Source organism: Ictidomys tridecemlineatus, chromosome 11 (assembly GCF_052094955.1).
Source record: "Ictidomys tridecemlineatus isolate mIctTri1 chromosome 11, mIctTri1.hap1, whole genome shotgun sequence".
In the NCBI taxonomy this organism is placed as follows: Eukaryota; Metazoa; Chordata; class Mammalia; order Rodentia; family Sciuridae; genus Ictidomys; species Ictidomys tridecemlineatus.
Genome location: NC_135487.1, coordinates 46,121,689 through 46,140,184, shown reverse-complemented (window position 1 = coordinate 46,140,184; position 18,496 = coordinate 46,121,689). Strand labels below are relative to the sequence as shown.

The 18,496-nt window shown below is 37.4% G+C and overlaps 1 long non-coding RNA gene across 4 annotated transcripts in view; it reads left to right on the top strand.

Annotated features, from left to right (window-relative positions):
- The first annotated feature begins 346 nt into the window (after window positions 1-346).
- Window positions 347-18,496, top strand: part of LOC144368073 (uncharacterized) — a 37,335-nt gene continuing 19,185 nt past the window's right edge. For 3 of the 4 annotated variants that reach the window (XR_013427825.1, XR_013427822.1, XR_013427823.1), the window contains exons 1-2: window positions 347-481; window positions 17,282-17,423. This is a non-coding gene — a long non-coding RNA (uncharacterized LOC144368073). The remainder of the gene's footprint in view (window positions 482-17,281; window positions 17,424-18,496) is intronic. The other variant, XR_013427824.1, reaches the window with a different exon arrangement.

Genomic DNA, 18,496 nt, shown 5'->3' with positions numbered 1-18,496 from the left:
TGACCTTTCCTTCTCCTTTTAATTACTTTTGTTCATTTTTGCTCTCCATATGTTATAGGCTCATAAAACAAGTTTTGTATCTTTTTATATAATCTTGAAAATTTTGTGTAATATAGACAATAATTAATCATTGAATATTTATTAGGTATTATAATAAACTATCTTATGTTTACTCTCTGCGGTGTTCTAAATATTTTAGTCCGCCAAAATGCATATGTTGAAATCCTAACATTGGAGAGGATGGTATTAAGAAGGGAGAACTTTCGAGAGATTATTAAGTCATGAGAGTGGAGCCCTTCATTAACTGGGATCAGTTCCATTATGTAACAAATAAACAAACAAAAAACCCAAAGGATCTTATTCCTTCTTTCTACCGTGGAAGGGCACGGCAAGAAGGCACTACATATAAACCGGAAGCAGGCCCTTCACAGACACTGTACCTGATGGAGGGTTGATCTTGGACTTCCCAGCCCCTGGATTGGTAAGAAGCATATTTCTTTTGTTTACAAGCTACTCAGTTCATGGTGTCTTATTACAGCATCCCAAATAGACTAAGACAAGAATTGGTGCCTAAAAATAAAATTTAAAGGAAAAGAGCTGGCTATGTAACTCAGTGGTAAAGTGGTGAAGTGCCCCTGGATTAAATGTCTAATACCACAATAAGTGAATAAAAAATAAACATAAATAAAAATAAAAATGTGGGACTGGTTTTGGATCTACAGCATGAGTGAAGCCAGAAGAGTTTTGGAATACATACCAGCAAAATATTATATTTCTGTAAATGGACCATAAAGGGTGATTCTGGTAAAGTCTGGTAAAGATATTGAGGAAGTTTTAATCCTTTTAGAGAATATCTAACAAAATGTTGGGAGAAGTATAAATGGTAGAGCTCATTCTGATGAGGTCTCAAAAGGAAATGAGGAATATATTATTGAATAATGTTCAAAAAGAGATTTTTATTACAGTAACAAAAAAAACCAGGATGAATTGTGTTTGTGTCCTGGTGCTCTGTATGTAAGGTAGAACTTGTGAGTGATGAAATAGGATATTTAGATGAAAAAAAGTACTAAGTGTTGAACACTTACAGTAAAATGCAAGAGAGAAATAATTTCTAGATGGGACTTTTTAACCAAAAGGAAGCAGAACTTAAAACATCTGTAAAATTCTTATTTTATCCATATCATAAAAAAAAATGAGAAAGCATGGTCAGAAGAGGACACCAAGGGTGTGATCAAGAGATCATTTGATAAAGAGATTAGTAGGGATCAGCCAGGTGCTGTTCATCAAGATAATGGGAGCATGACCTTGAAGGCTTTTCAGAGATCACCTTGAAGAGTCTCCCACCACAGGCCCAGAGTGTACTTGCTTTAGGGACAGAATGATTTGAAGACAGAAGGCAAGACTTTGTTGCTAAGTGCCTAGCATTACCTCAAGTCTCTGCTTCCTCCCTTCCAGTCCACTCAGGTCTGTCTCTAGTGGACCTTGGCACAGTGAGGGTCATTGTGGCCACCTCTCTGGAAGACACAGGCAGTAAATATTGAAAGTGTCTGTGCAGTGACATCTCCATCAGCATGTAAAGTGTAGGAGCCATGGAGATGAGGCTGTACCTGTCTGGGAGACTGGGCTGTAGTGCCACTTGTAGACTGGGAGGGCTGTAGGCACTTGACTCCAACCCGTGAGACTTTGAAGCCACCCAAAGCTGTGGGAGCAAAGTTTTCCAGGCCTTCAGAGGCCAAACCTTAACCCTCTATAAAGATGCAGAGGCAGGAACCCTGCCTCAGTGGGCCTCTATGGCAGAAGTTGAGTCAAAAATTAAAAGAACATTCTAGGTTTCAAACTTACTTAGGTCCGGTTTTTCCTTTCTTTTTTCCTATTCTTCCTTTTGTAATGGGTAAATCTATCCTATGTCTGTATATTATTTTTTTTTTTTTGTAAAACACTTAACATGCTTGATTTTATAGGCTCACAGCTGGAGAGTAATTTGCTTACAAATGAATTACACCTTGCTCCTTTCCCATATTTGATTCAAATGATAGTTAGATGAGGCTCAAGACTTTGGACTTTTGAGTTGATATTGAATGGAATTAATAATTTGGGGACTATTAGATAGAATGAATGCATTTTGCATGTAAAAAGGACACACAATTTTGGAGGGTTAAAATGTAATGCTATAGTCTGCATGTTTGTGTCACTACTCCCCCTGCCCCATCCATATGTTGAAATCCTAACCGCCAAGGTGATGGTATTAGGAGGTGAGGCACTTGGGGATGTGATTAGGTCATAAGAGCACATCCCTCATAAATGGGATTAGGGCCCTTATAAAAGAAACCCATCTGGCTGGCATCTGGTGAAGGCCTTTATGCTGTGTTATCTCATGACAGAAGGCAGAAGGGCCAAAACAAGTGAGAGAGGAATGAGCTCATCCTTTTGTCATGAATCTACTCCTGTGGTAAAGGCATCAATGTATTGATGAAGGCAGAACCCTCACAAAATAATCAATTCCTAAATGTCCTACCCCTCAACACTCTTGCATTGGAGGTTAAGTTTCCAGGACATACACTTTGGAGTATACATTCAGCAATTTATGGTGTTTTGTTCTAACAGTCCAAAAGAACTAAGACAATGCATATTTTAGAAGTAATTTTATTTCAGTATCTCTCATAATTACAGGTTGATCACTTCTTGGGTCAGTATTAGTAATTTTAAGGTGCACTTTTTTTTTAAAATCAACTTTACTACGGTATAATTCAAAAGCAAAAATTATAGCTATTTTAATCATTCTGTTTCATGATACTTGACAGATGAAAAGACTTCTGTAAACACTTGAATATAAATATTCAAGACACAGATTATTGAGAATATTCCAATAATTGCTCTCAAGACCCTTTCCAGTCAATTTTTTTTCACTTCTGACCCTAGGAATTCATTTCTGGTTCTTTGTCCTTATAAGTTAGTTTTGCTTTTTCTAAAATTTCACATAAATGGAAGCACACTGTATTTACTCTGTCACATTAATTTGTATGTCAAACCATACTCCACTACCAAACTCTCTTGATTACTATAACTTTATACAGAATTTTGTCATTGAAAAATATAGATGCAAGATCTTTTGTTCTTTTTCAAAATTGTTTTGGATATTCTGGTTCTTTATATTTCTATATAAGTTTTATAATCAGTTCATCAATTTCTGCAACAACCAAAATGACAAAAATATAGCTGGGATTTCACTAGGAATTGTATTGATTCTATAGATAAAAAATAGCTGGTATTTCATTAGGAATTATATTGATTCTGTAGATAAAATTGAGGGAAATTTCTGTTTCTTTTTTTTTTTTTTTTTTTGGTGGGAGTGGGGGGAGTACAAAGATGGACTCAGGGGCCCTCGACCACTGAAACACATCCTCAGCCCTATTTTTTTTTTTTTTTGTATTTTATTTAGAGACAGGGTCTCACTGACTTGCTTAGTGCTTCATTTTTGCTGAGGCTGGCTTTGTACTCATGATCCTCCTGCCTCAGCCTCCCAAGTAGCTTGGATTACAGGCATTGAGGAGAATTTCTATTTTAGCAATATTGACTGCCAATCCATGAAGATGGAATCTCTCTCAATTTATGTGCATCTCTAATTTTTCTCAACAATGGTTTATAGTTTGTGGTGTATAAGCCTGACACATCTTTTGTTAAATGTTGTCCTAAATATTTAGAGGTACCATTGTAAGTGGAGTTGTTTTCTTCATTTCATTTTCAGATTTCTCATTACAATTATATAAAAACATTTTTTGTATATTGTTCTTGTGTGTTGTGGTGGTGCTGAACTCATTAGTTTTTGCAGATTCCTCATGATTTCCTACCTCCAAGAGCATGTCATTTATGAATAAGACAGTTTTATGACTTCCTTTTAATCTAGATGGCTTCAATTTTATATATTTACCAAGTATGTATGTACACATTTATTCATACATTGATGACATTTTGTGCTGCTTTGAAATTCCAATACAATATCAGAGTGGTAAAAACAGTTCCTTTAGCTATTGTGAATTGTGCTGCTATAAACACCAATGTGGCTCTGTCCCTGTAGTATTCTGTTTTTAAGTCCTTTGGTATAGACCGAGGAGAGGAATAGCTGGGTCAAAGATGGTTCCATTCCCAGTTTTTCAAGGCACCTCTATACTGCTTTCCATATTGGCTGCACCAATTTGCAGTCCTACCAGCAGTGTATGAGTATACCTTTTTCCCCACATCCTCACCAACACTTATTGTTGTTTGTATGCATAATAGTTGCCATTCTGATTGGAATGAGATGAAATCTTAGAGTGGTTTTGATTTATCTCTGATAGTGATGATGAACATTTTTTTCATGTATTTGTTGATTGATTATACAACATCTTCTGAGAAGTGTCTCTTCAGGTCCTTGGCCCATTTATTGACTGGGTTATTTGTTGTTTTGGTGTTTAGCTTTTTGAGTTCCTTATATACCTTAGTGCTCTATCTGATGTGTGAGGGGTAAATATTTGCTCCCAAGACGTAGGCTCTTCTGTTGTCACATATAACAAATTAGAATAAACAATGTTTTAAAAATTTAATTAATTAATTAATTAAAAACAGACTCCTTGACTTGTGTTGGTCTTTGAAGAAATATACAGATATTTTACAAAACACAGATGGTTTATCCCTCATTTAACATTATTTTATTATTTTCCAGTGTTGGAGATCAAACCCAGGGTCTTCAGGTGCTATCCAAGTACTCTACCACTGGTCTTTACCCTCACCCCTCTTATTCCTCATTTGAAATAAATCACTTGCATTATATTGGAATAGGAAGCTTTGCCTAAAGTGAAAAATGTGAGTTCAATTCCTTTCCCACCTGAAGTTTTCAAAGCTGCTTTTGATATCTACCAATAAATGCTATTTATATATTTTTGTTTCTCAGCCTAGTCTAGCTTGACTATCAAAAGCAATTCTAGTTCAAATTTCATAAAGTAGCTGGAGAGCCCAGATCCTTTCCACTGGAGTCACAGACACAATTGAAAAAGAGAGTAATCCTAGCATTTCTCTTGGGGACCCCTGAATACAAGGCCAGAGCTAATATGCCTAAACACTGCAAGAAATAGTAAAACAAGGAAACAGAATGGGAAAAGCTGATGTCTTAAACTATCATAAGATAACTCTGGTAATCCTTTGGGAAGCCATTTTAGCCTATCTCATAGTAATTACTCAAATGGTAGCTGCTGACATTAATATCATTACTACAATTTTTATTAACCTTCATTAATCATTACTCATTTCATTAATCATTACTATTACTATGTGTTCAACCTATACTTTGTTTTATGCAAAAGGACTTTGTCTTCCAATCTAATAAATAGCCCATCAGAATAAAGATCCATTGTGAATATAACTGGTGACTGTATAAATCTGTTGACAATTTTGAGTGCGTATCTCCTGTGTGTTATTCCCAGCCATAGAAGGGACTAGTAACCAGGGGAATGCAAGAAGTGCAGAAGCTGGAGAGCCTCAGCTCCATGAGCTGGGCAGACCCCTCCTCACTCCATCCTCAGCTGTATGATGACAAAGCTGTCATTAGTTAGGGGAGCTCTGAATCCCAAGTGCAGGGACCTTATGCTGTGTTGAGAGACTGGATATCACTCCTGTCAACTGCAGGGAGGGTGGGTACAGGGGGCTAAATGAATGGAGGTGGAGGGTTTCTGTCCTGCCTGATCCTTGGTTATCTTCCCCCAAAGAAATTGCAGGATGCCTGCTCTGAGAATCCCCACACAGCCCTCAGCAGTGACAAAAAGATCACCTCAAGATGAGGGCACTCTCTGGGTGTGAGCTTTCTTTGATCCCCTGCCAGAAAGTTGGAATTTATTGAAGGTGGGTTTTTTGAGTAGGATTCTGCCAGGGAGAGATTGGCACAAGAGAAATGGAGACAGCTAATTCTCAGGGGGTCGTCTTTGGCAAAATCTGCTACTGAGGCCTCATTCTACTTGTGCTCCTAGCTGCCGACAACCAAGAGTGCCATCTGCAAACTGTGATTCATAAACACTCTGTCAGTCCGCCATCTACCCTGACATCATAAAATAACAAGAAGCCGCATTGTAATAAAGAGGGAAGCTTTGCAGCCTACCAATTAAATGCATCTAATTTATTTCTCTTACAGCTGAGGCTTTATTTATTAGTAAACAGCTGCATTTGTTACACTTTTTACTCAAAACGTGCCAACTGGCGCTTTGGATGATCCATTAATCCTAAATAATCATCTGTGTACTTCATAGATCCTGGATATATAGGTCTAAATGTATAAGAAGGTTATTAAAAAGCGAAAGCCTAACCTTGCCACTCAGCTGGAGGGTGTAGCTTTGGGCGTCTGGCTGGGTGAGTTAATGTGACATGAAGTATGTGGATACCAAAGAAGTCTGGCTGACTTTTGGAAAGATTTTGCATGTGGCTTTATTTCCCTTTTCCCCCAAGAACCTGTAGAGAAATGCATATGCTAATTTTCTGTAGTTAAATATTGCTGCATTCTTGTCAAAATCTAATTAGGTAGGGACTACCAAACACAGATAATAGGGTTACCTGTTTTTAACTGTGGCTGGGAAGAGGTGGAATAAGAGAGAAAACGTGTGTTCCCTCATCACCTGAACTTCTGCAGACCCTGCTAACTAGCATGTGCTCTTGGGTCTGGATTTCTACCATTTTGTTATAGCGATATACATAAGGGCATGCATACACATGCAGATTTCATTTCCCTTGCAAAAAGCTATAGGACACAAGGATAAGTTCCACTTGATCCCAGTTTCCTTATGTTTCCTTGATACCTGGGAAAATAGATCACTGGGAATTATGATCAGAAAGAATTGTATCAAGTAAACACTAAAACCTTTTTGCTGGACCACCTTTAATATCTTTAATACCACCTTCAATATCTGCTTGAACTTATCAAAAGCTACTGATTATAGGGATTGTTCAGGCACATTATTTTTCTGACCCCATGGATCCACATCAAAGTAACTCATTGGAGGAAACAGTTTTCTTCTCTAGAAGGGGCTGATCATCCTTCTGAGTATTATGCTTTGTTTTTCTTTTCTGGGAAGTAATTTTAAGTATAATCTACTCAGAGGTATAAATGACTGACTTTGGCCTACTTTAAACTCAATTAAATTAGAAGCCCTCTATAAAGTGGCATTGCATTTATGGTTGCTTAAATTATGTGTCTGTATGATGGTTGCTGGCATATTATTTGCAAACCAATATTCTATTATGGTACTTTTGAATTAATGGATATTGATTAAAATAATCAGACTTTTATTTGATCTTTTGATCTATTTTTATTTTTTATAGCCATTGACTTAGTCTGGCCATGCTATATACCTTGCATAATAATGGAGATTTTTAAATTCAGTAAATAAACAAGCCAAAAATAAAAAGAATATGGAAAGAGAAAATAGTTGAAAGGATCAAAATACAAATTATAAAGGTTTATTTTTAACATTTCTCAATTTTTCTTCTTTGCTAAAAAAACAAATTCACATAGAGCCTCTCTCAGCTGTATGTGTGGTGTGGTATATACATGTTAACTTGCTAGATTACAGCCACAAGTCAAACATGCTATGCTGTTTGAAAAGATGACTCATAGTAGCTAAAAATGTGGAATTTTAAACCAAAAGTACTGGATTCAAATTCTTATTTTCTCCATTACTAGCTCTTAATAAGTTATTTAACCATTCTAAGTCTCAATTTTATAATCTTTAAGATGTGGTTAATGGGGTTGTTCTATGAGCTGAATCATATTATTGTTTAGACCAGTGTCCAGGACTTACATGCTATTAATATATGTTAAATTTTAAAATAAGCCAATATCTATAGAAGGAATGGCTAGCAGTTATAAAGGCTCCAGTGGGCTCAGTCCTTCTGAAACTTCATAGTTTTAATAGTTTTAAGTATTCAGGTGAATGCCAATTTAACAGAGCAGCAGGTTAACTTACATAAGTTTTACTTGACAATATCTCTAATAGAGATACTTGACAATATCTCTTATATGATACGGGCCAGTTTGTATTCTCCTATTCCCAATTCCATGCTCAGCACAGTCTGTATTTAGTGACACCACAACGGGTAGCTTAAAATTCATCATGGTGCTATTATTACACCATGGAAATTAGCAAATGCTACCAATCTGGGGCTCCTCCACACTCACCTGGTATAAACACTTATCAGATCATCTTCCCTATAGAGAACAAAGCCCAAACCCAGGAAATGAGCTCCTTAAGTACAAGCCAATGGACAAAATCTAAGAAGGTATCTCACTAAAGTTAGACCTTGATGTAATCCCTCCTAGCCTCATTACTCAATTTGCACAAAGAATTAACAAGCTTCATTATTTAGTTACTTAGTTGACAGCACACCAGTAGCAGTCAATTGAAAGAGGTAAGGGAGTTGGCATGGCAAAAGGGAAGCACCTGATTAGCATGAACATTGAAAGGCACAACACATTCTGAGGTTGAGTCTACACAAGTAGACTCAAGTCCTTTCCTTGTAACCCCTTTCACAACTCCTGGGTTTACCATGAACTCCTTGAATCATCAAGAAATATAATCAATTATGTTTTTATCTATTGCTTCCTCTGATGACATATTTAGTCATAAATCTAGAAATTAGAATATTTAATGCTGAATGGAATATCAAATACAGTAGGTTTTGAATGTGTTAGGTACAGAACAAGACTTCAAATGTTTTGTTTATCAACAGAAGCTGCACGGTTAAGAAGGAGAGGTTAAGGAAAGTATTGCTATTTTGTAGTCTTTCCTTTTCACAGTGAAACATATTCTTTCTATGAAGGTCTTTGGTACTTTACAGTGTACACTGAGAACCACTGTGGGAACTGCCCTCCCACCCCATGCACACACACACACACACACACACACACATAGACACACACACATTGTCCAGGCTGACATATGAGAAAAGGTGATTATTTAAATCAACCACAAGTAGTAAGGATCCGAGGTTAGAAGGACTCTTCACTCTGGATGAAGAACTCATGAGGTAAGTTTCCTGGGGTTAAGCCAGGAGTTGGAAATAATTATACTCCCCCCAAAAAATGACACAAAGTATTGAATACTAGTTTAAGCTAATGAATGTTAATACTAATACCTGTCATTGACTTGTCATTTGCTATATGTCAAGCATTCTATAAGGCATTTAATCCTCAAGAATTCTATGCAATAATTAACATTTTAAATTCCATTTTACAGATGAGCAACCCAAGGTTTAAGAAGGTTAAGCAGCTTTCCTATGGTTATTCAGTTACTAGGTGGCTGACTTCTCAGAGTGACTTTGAAGCCCATGCTCCAAAACAAAATTCTTATTTCCCAAATAAACAATGTTAACAAGGTACAAAGTCCTTAAAGTGAATTGTTAAGACTGTTAGATCTGGGGAGACCAGATATGACCAACATACTTGGGACATAAAGCTGATGAGACAGGAATGAGCTAGGATATTGGGATCAAATAATAAAGCCGGGAAAGGGACTCATTTTTAGGGACTAGAGGAAGGAAAACACATATGAAAACCAATTGCTCTTGAATCCAGAATTACATAAGTGGTTTCTGACATAAATTCTAGGAGACTTTAAGTGACTCTCCTAGGATCACATAGCCAGTTAGCTGCTCAAATCCAGTTGCTTACCAATTGCATCACAATATAGAAAAAAGTGACCTTGAATTCACATGTTAATATTAGTGCATATTTGCCCCAACAAGAATTGACTTATAAGGAAGCTCAATTTTTGTGAATCACATGAAGCTAAATAATTGAGATAATCCTTTGGTTAATTTGGAATATAGATATGATTGGATATCACTAAGAAATTTTGAAATGCAGAGCAATCCATGTTTACAACCCCTTTGCTTGAATTAAATGTTTTTGTTTTTAACCTTTATTTGATTTATTTATTTTTATGTGGTGCTGAGAATCAAACTCAGGACCTTGCATGTGTTAAGCGAGCGCTCTACCGCTGAGCCACAACCCCAGCCCTGAACTAAATGTTTACATTACTTGTCTTATACCAGAGACAGAGTATCATAAAGAGAGGACAGGAGAGATACCCTCCTTGTGGTCCCAAGTAAAAGACAGAGTGGAGGTGGGATTACCCTTAATTGTTGTCTGTCATCCTTTTCCTAGAAATATGGAGCCACTGGATCATGGAGCACAACTGAATTCTATACACCTCCATCCATCCACATGTTCAGCAACACTAAAATTGCAGTTGTCCATAAACATTTTCTTTCTTTCCCAGAGCTCTTGTCCCAAGCCTCCTCTACCTTTAGGTGTGATGGGGAAGATGTGAGTGTGTTTCTTAAAACCCAGCAGATTATCTCCCCCTTCTCATCTCACCATTCAATAATAATCATTAAGTCCCTGAAAACCCACAGTGCCAGCAATATTGGTTCAATAAGTAAAGTCGCACTTCCTAAACAGATGGGAATGATGTTTCTTTGCCACTGGGTGAAATTGCTTTAAAAAGTGTCAGCAACAAACATGGGGTGGAGGGGAGGGAGAAAGATAAACCAATGCTGCTGGAAGTCTGGCCACATGTAATACTCACTGCTTAAAAATCCAATATTACATTTGCTTCATTACAGTACTTCGTCCACCAGCTCATTTGAGTCTATTAACTTAATTGTTCTTTATTAACAAATGGGTCATTCTCTCTGGCAGCAGTGCAAAGCTCAAATGCCAGTTAAATACTTTGATAAATGCAACGCCCCCTTCCATTCTGCTCCCTCTTTGAACGTGCTGGGAATGCACTCCAGCACTCACACACACACACACATGCCTTATCAAATGTGCTTATACAAAAGGATCACATCAAAAATTGGTTTTTAAAGTTAGCAAGCAGAGAGGAAAGTGCTTGTCTTTACAAGTAAATCCCACTATAATTGCATATCGAATTTCTTTTACAAATGTGTATCATGCCTCTGGTAAAAATGTTCTTACTCTATAAAATGAGCTAATGTTTTAGGCAGAGAGAACAATGACAATATTATCTTTTGGCAAGCTTTTTACAAGGAAGCTCCCCTTTAAAATCATATGTGCTTTTCTTCACTTACTTTCTTCAGTATTTCTTGTTATTATTCATCTTTCACAATTATTTTTTTTTAAAAAAGAGAGATTTTTCTACTATCTTTTTGTGTCTTGGTCTCCCTTTCACTTCCTTCCCAGCCCCCAACATACATACCCCTTCTTCTTAGGTGACATTATCCTACTCACCAAACCTGTAACTTTAACAGAGGGTGACAGGGTGACCTTGACGACAGATGTTCTTATGGCAACAGATGGCACTGGCAAACCCGAGAAGCTGCTGTATGCCGTCTCCGTGCCACCTGTGCCTGGTCAGATTGAGCCCATCAATTATCCAGGCTGCCCCATTCCCTGCACAGCCAGTCAGATGGATTGGCCCAGAGGGTTTGCTGTGTGCATGACAATAGCCAAGGGTGAGGAAGCAGTCAGGTGAGAGGGTCCCCTTCCTCCACTCCTCCACATTCCCCACCACATCCCCCACCTTCACTCATTCCTGTGTTTAATGACTTCAGTTCATCAAAGGGATTAAACCAGTTTTATCAGCAAGAGTTCACCAAAAGGCCTTTAAAGATACCAGCCATGAGAATGGCTTACATGAAAATGAACCAATTCTACTATCATGTTCTACACAGGAGCATATTTTTATTGTCTAGAAATTTTGCCACATTAAGTAAGCTATTCAAGAACAGACACATAATGTGTGATGTAGTCTTTGCTTATCACATTTTCAGTTTGATTTCTTCCACAGCCTGACCCCATCTTTGTTTTTAACCTCTTGCTTTGCTTCTCTGTGTGCAAGTTGAAGGAAATGAAGATAAGTGGAGAAAAGAAAAACTAATTATATTATTCATAACTGGGTGAAAATGCCTTAAAAAAGTGTCAATTTTCTAACCTGTTAATATGTGAAAAAAGTACGTTGCTAGAGATTTTTCTAAGTCTTAAAACTGTTTTTTAAATTTTATTTTTGGTACCAGGAATTGAACCCAGAGGCATTTAACCACTGAGCTACATCCCCAGCCTTTTTTATATTTTATTTTGAGACAGGGTCTTGTTGACTAGGGCCTCCCTAAATTGCTGAGACTAACCTTGAACTTTTAATCCTCCTGTTTCAGCTTCCCAAGTCACTAGGATTACAAGTGTGCACCATCCCACCTAGTTCAAATCTCTTAATAAACTTATCATAGATAGAATGACTTTCATTTGGTAGTTGAGGGAATTAAGGCTCAGACAGATTGAGTAACATGGCCAGGGTCCCACTATAAGCAATCAGGAAAGCCAAGATTTGAACACAGGCAGGTGGGCTTTGCACTACAGAATAGTGCTTCTACCAACCAGTAATATATCATGATCTGCTTGGTGAAAAATTGGTAATACTGGTAAATGTCTCCAACTCACATTTTTTAACACAGGCATCTGGCTTGCATTCTGCATTCCCAACTACTAGGGTAATTATAAAACTTGTTAATAGAGAAGTATGTGATCTTCAGCAGTTAGGTCAAAGTAAGTATGATCTTTTACTATTTTCCATTAGTAGAGCAGAATGGTTGAAGTCAGAACAGTTTGGCTTCTTTTTACCCAAAGAAAACTGGAATACTGTATGAAATCATCAGTAGACCTTAATCCAGATGGTGGTGTCATTTCTAAGAAACAGCATATGCTAGCTATTATGATACTTAAATGTAATGGTTTTATATCTCTCCAGTGGGCAAAGAAAGTGTACAACAGGTTTGAGTCTAGGAATTTTTTTAATGGTACTTTAACCCTCCAAAATAGAGCATTTCCGCAAAGAAATTCAATCGATAGAAGTTGGTTTAATAATAAAGGAACATAAATTTCTGCCTTGTTTCATGCAATAATAGGACAGCATCTGGATTTACTGCTCCCTGAGTCTGCTATTTTACATAATGTTGCTGAATTGGGGACTATTACATGCTTTTTTGATTTTAGAAAAATTGCTTTAAAAGTTATTTACACTCATTTTATAACAAAGAGGGCAATATAACTAATTTTATTCTTAGTGTGATTAGCTATGAGTCATTTCCTAAGAAATGAGTTTAATTAACCAGAGAAAGAAAGTTGTAATAAATCATGAAAGTGGACTGTTTCTAAGTGGGGTTAAAAACATCTTATTTAAAACTGCCATCAAATAAATCACAAACCCTAAATTATTGTTAAGGGAAGATATTTTTCTGATTTTGAAATTTTCTGTCAATAGGGTAGAGAGAAGGGAAGAATGTGTGGCAGGAGTAGGTTAAGTTAGTTGGAATACTTTGAGAAATGAGTTGTACAGTCAGGAAACCATTATGCTAATTCAAGGTCTACTAATTAGCTGTGTGATTTCAGAAATTCACTTAATTTCCCTGTGACTTCTTTCTTTCTTTGCAAACTAAAGAGACTGAAATCATGGTTCTTAATCAGAGATTTTGGCAGCCATTAGAGATGTTCACAAATAATTTCAGGTCTCCTCCATTCCAGGCAGATGGTAGAATACACAGTCCCCTATGACTGTGAAGTTATATGTGACAAATGGAAGGTGAGAAACCATACTTCCTGGGAAAAGCTTGAAGATCCATAGAATACATGATTGACTATCCTCTTCACATTTTCTAACAGCCAGTCAGATGAATTGGCCCAGAGGGTTTGCTGTGTGCATGACAATAGGCCAGGGTTGGGGAGAGGTCAGGTGAGAGGTCAAAGTAGATCAAAGTAGGATGTAACCAAATGAAGTCTCAGTCAATGTGAATCTATAGGTGACCCAGATGTATTTTCCCTGCTAAACCATATGTTCCATATGGCATGAGCAAGAAATAAACTTAGTTGTGTTAAGTCATTGAGATTTCGATGTGTTTATTTTGTTACTGCAGCATAACCTCACCCATCCTATATAGGAGATGGGTGGATATATGTTTTATCTGGAGAGATTTTTCTGTATATAGAAGCTAATGCTTATCCAGAACTACTGAATCAGAATCTTCTGGTATGAACTACGGATTTTTATGTTCTTAAAAAGCTTCTCTACTGATCATAATATGCACCTTGCTTAGGAACCAATAGAGATTTCATTTGTAAATAGATACATGAGTAATAAAATAGCTTTGATATAGATTTTTAAACTGCATATAACCCTAAAGGATAAGAATAATAAAACTTTACAATCACATATGGTATTTCAGTTCACACAACTCTTTCATATGTTCATCTTATTTTGTAAAGTCTTAGTAAATTGTAACATGTTGCCAAGACATCTATCAATGTATTGAGAATTTGAGGCACTGACCAACTCACTGAGGAGTCCTTCTTCTGTGGAAAAAGGGTCCTTCAAAATTTGTCTGCTTAGTTGATGATGATGATGATGGTGGTGGTGGTGATGGTGATAATGATGATGATGATCTTCAGAGCAATGGAAGATCTTTGTCCAACAAAGTTCTCAGATTAGTTGCATTTTCCTTTCTGTGAATTTGACTTTCTCTTCATATATATTTGTAGCTTCTTGGCTAGAACCATATAAGATATTTGGGGTTTTGTTGGAAAACATATGTTACCATTTCCATCTTCTCTAATAATTATTTGGGATACTTTAATATATATTTTTGCTCATAAGATATATAGGAAATTGCCTTCTTGAAAAGTGAAAAACTGATAAAATATTATTAATTTGTAGTATCTTAAAACCACACCAAAAGCTCCTGAATTTAGCCTTGAGTTGAGAACAGAATGTTGCATTTAGTTTAATCTATAAAACTAAAATATGGGGCAGGGGATGTGACTCATGTGGTAGCGCGCTCACCTGGCATGTGTGAGGCACTGGGTTTGATTCTCAGCACCACATAAAAATAAAAATAAAGATATTTTTAAAAATGGTCAAGATGGTAAATTTAAAAAAAAACTAAAATATACTGGCTGCTTCTAGTTTTTACAAACCTTATATTTGTATGTGAGGATTATATTCAAACACATATTGTGAGTATAAGCAATACCCTGACATTAAAAAAAAATACTGCTTTAACATTATCATTAAGGTTAAGACTCTAGAGTAAAACTCTGCTTTGACCTCTTGGATCTTTGACTTAACTGTGTTCCCATTGAATAGGACATTCAACACCTTTCTTAATTCTCACTTTCTTCAGCTTGAAAAATAATAATAGGACTTATTTTGTTGAATTGTTATCAGGATTAAATGATATAATCAGTAACTGTTTGGAAAGAAAGAGAGGGAATGGGCTGAGGATGTAGTTCAGTGCTACAGTGTTCGCTCAGCATGAACAAGGTCCTGGGTTTAACACCTTGCACCAAAAAAAAAAAAAAGTAAGAAAGAAAGAAAATAAAGACAGAGAGAAAGGAAGAGGGAAAGCAGGAACAATCTAAACACTCATTCAACTTTCTAAAGACTTTAATAGGTCATATTCATTGTTGAGTTTACAAAAGCTTTTTGACCATTTTTGACCATGGTTGGATGTGGGAACACCAAAGACTCAGGGAAGATTTTAGAAGAAAATGGTACCCGAGTTGAATCTTTAATTAAGAGAAAAGAAGTGAGAGCCAGAGAGAGTCAATTTAGGCGAGAGCAGGACATGGACTGGGAGCTGAGAAGAACATGTCATACCAAGGGCATGGGCAGAGAAAGAGAGGTATGAACCAACATGATATATGCAGGGAGCCTCGATACATGAGCTCATGAGGGTAAGAGAAGGAAAGTGGAGAAGCTGGCAAGAACTATATTTTGAAGAGCCTTGTTGCCACAGTATGAATTTTAAATTTTCATCTTGTTGGCAATGGAGGAATCCATCAGTTGATACCCCAGGAAGAAGCAGATGGTACCTACAAAGATGCAATTGAGGAATATCTCATGGAGGAACTTTGTACAAAAGTATGGGAAGAATTAAAGGAAAATGAACAAGGCCCAGTAAAGCATCCTGGGGTTAGCAAAGAGAGGAAGACAAGTAACCATTGTCACTTTAAAGGACTAAGGGAGGAAGGACTTACAAATACCTGGAGAGAGTTCCAGCCAATGCGGTTGATGAAGAAGGTACTTCAACAACGGCTATGGCCTTTGAAAGAGAAATGTAACCACGGCCCATATGTGGACTGGCAAAGGACAGCACAAAAGAAATAGTCTTCAGTGACAGTACAGAAAGGTAGAAAGCAGATCTGCTGGGCTAGACAGAGAATGTCCAGCACAGCAAGCAGGAAAGCAAAATGGCATGCAACCATGTTGGAAATGGATCAGGGAAGGCAGGAAGCTCTGGAAAGGAAAAACCTAGGCTGACATTCATCCACACAAGTAAGGAGGAAACCTTGACTCTGAGATGTTGTATTAGACTAGAGAGGAGAAGGAGATATTTTTCTGGTGGTTCTGGGTGACGAGTTACGGCCATCAGACAGATAGGAGCTCAAGATTCTTCCCATATTTTCAACTTGTATGATACCGCATCAAGTGATATGAACAACTAACAAGAAATACAGGAAAAGAAAAGTTAGTGGAGGATCGGGGAATTCCATTTTAAACCCATGGAGTTTGAGAGGCATAAGGAATATTGAGGTGATGATCTGCCACTGGTGTTGGGATAAAGGATTCTCACACCAACAGAGACCAACCAAGGCTAAAGAAAGAGATTTGCAAGCCATAAGACTTTATGGAGGCCAGAACTATGAAAGTGGGTGACATCCCCAGGAGAAGCAAGTAAAGTACAGGTGAAATGTGGAGGTAGTGAGCCAAGAAGAGGATTTCCCATACCCGGATTCCCCTGCCTTGCTCTTGAGGACCTAAGCATGCTCAGTTCTTGGTTCATCATTACTGATTATCTACATTTCCAGGAAAAATTGTCCGTGAAGTAATTGTATTGGCCAGGGACAAAAGAGAGTTAATTTTCTTGGTCTCTGGGCCCGTCAAAATCTCCTCCTAGAGACAGAATAAATCTTTAACTTTGATTTATCGTTCTTTAAAACTGAATAAATGATTTTGTACAGGACTATGCTAGTTAAATGAGACAAATGTAAGTTAAAATATGCCTTCTTTATCAACTGCCTCTTAATGTTTATGGGGTCCTTCCACATAAGTATTCTGAGACCATTTCTCAAGAGTCCTGATCACATTGTAGGTATATGAAGCCAACTGGAAATGAGGCTGTTGGCTTCATTTCCCCTTCTCCTACTTTCCTTCTCCCACACACTTACCTCAGTTTTTCCTCACCACCTACCTAGATGATGTCCCCATAGAAGACAAGAAGGCCATTATGGCAGCAGCAGAGCAGGAGGCTGAGTGATCTACGCACAGATGACTTACGCTGAACCTTGCTCCAGGTGGTAGAAAACAAGCAACCCTCATGGACATAATCAAAGGTAGGTAAACAGGCAGAAAGGCAGACAGGTATTGATGTATGTTCACATATGTGTTTCATGGTTGTGTGTACACACATACAAGATCATATGAGATCATGCATCTGCACATATGTTAGTATGGGGTGCACATATTTACCTATGTCCATATGAATATGAGTATGGAAATATGTGCAAATGTATGCCAGGGTGTTGTGTGTGCAAAGGTGTCAGTAACATACATGCAAACTTGTGCTTCTGCTTATGAGAATAGGAGAAGGAGAAAAGCATGCCTGTCCTGTGATAACAAGAAGACAGCAAAGGGTTAAAGCAATCACTTTGCAAACCGTTTTCCAAAAAAGCTGCACCCTAAATTAATTTTGGCTGGTAATCTCTATCGGGTTAAATAACTCCTCATTATTCTGTAACACAGCTGAGGCATCTCCAAATGTTTATCTTGTTTTGTAACCGGTACCTTCTGGTATATTCTAGTGCCAGCACTCCCAGCTCCTGCTATATTTCATTCTCACTATTTTTGGACTGGAGCTGCTGGTTCCAGGTGATTTAATAAATTGCTTTTTTTTTGGGGGGGGGTGTTCCTTTTAACTTACCCATCTGCTCAACACATGCGTAACTTGCAATCTGTCGGCAGTTTGCAGAAAGACAAACTGTCAGAGCTGCATGCATTTGACAACTTTGTTCCCAATTAGATTAGTGGTAATTTTAACAGATTTCAGGGCAATGGAGAAAGGGATGGCATGTTATTAAAGCATCAATTCTGACAGACCCAAGCACATATGATTTCAATGTAAATTATTTTAAATGCTTTAATTAAAACTAGAGAAAGATTTACCCTTTTAAGTGGTAAGTGATAGCAAGACAAATTTAAAAGGAAAGAGAGGAACCAAGTTTTCTAAATGGTTTATGTTGGGCAAGGCAGTCCAGCAGTCAAGATGACTGTAATCTATGGCAGTAATGTGGAGGCCGAGTTAATTATTCATTGCTTCCTCTCTGTAGCAGATGTGATTCAATACACGAGGTACAGTATTCAGAGCCTGGAACACTCTCTGTGAAAATCTCAGCTCAGGCTTCTTTTGGAGC